The sequence below is a fragment of the Rhamphochromis longiceps genome, linkage group LG22, assembly GCF_057381845.1.
Source record: "Rhamphochromis longiceps isolate RC_006_pf linkage group LG22, R_longiceps_female_GT1.1, whole genome shotgun sequence".
In the NCBI taxonomy this organism is placed as follows: Eukaryota; Metazoa; Chordata; class Actinopteri; order Cichliformes; family Cichlidae; genus Rhamphochromis; species Rhamphochromis longiceps.
The window spans coordinates 36999387-36999669 of NC_140577.1; positions in this window are offsets into that span (position 1 = coordinate 36999387).

Genomic DNA, 283 nt, shown 5'->3' on the forward strand with positions numbered 1-283 from the left:
GAGATTCCTTTTGGAAAGGATGGATGGGTGTGTGCTCTAGAGAAGGAATCAAACTTCCTGTCAGCAGTTAAAAATCCCACATGCATGATATTATCAGGCTCCATTTACACCTATGCCGTGAATATTGGTGAAAGCACCGTTAATGGTATGTAGAGGTTTTAAAGAAAACTGTGCTGCCATCCTGACAAGTCTGAGTGTCAGACGATAACAAACACATTGTGCATGTATCCCAACAGCACGAGTGTGGATGTGGATTTAAAAAAGGAAAAGAAAGAATAAAGGA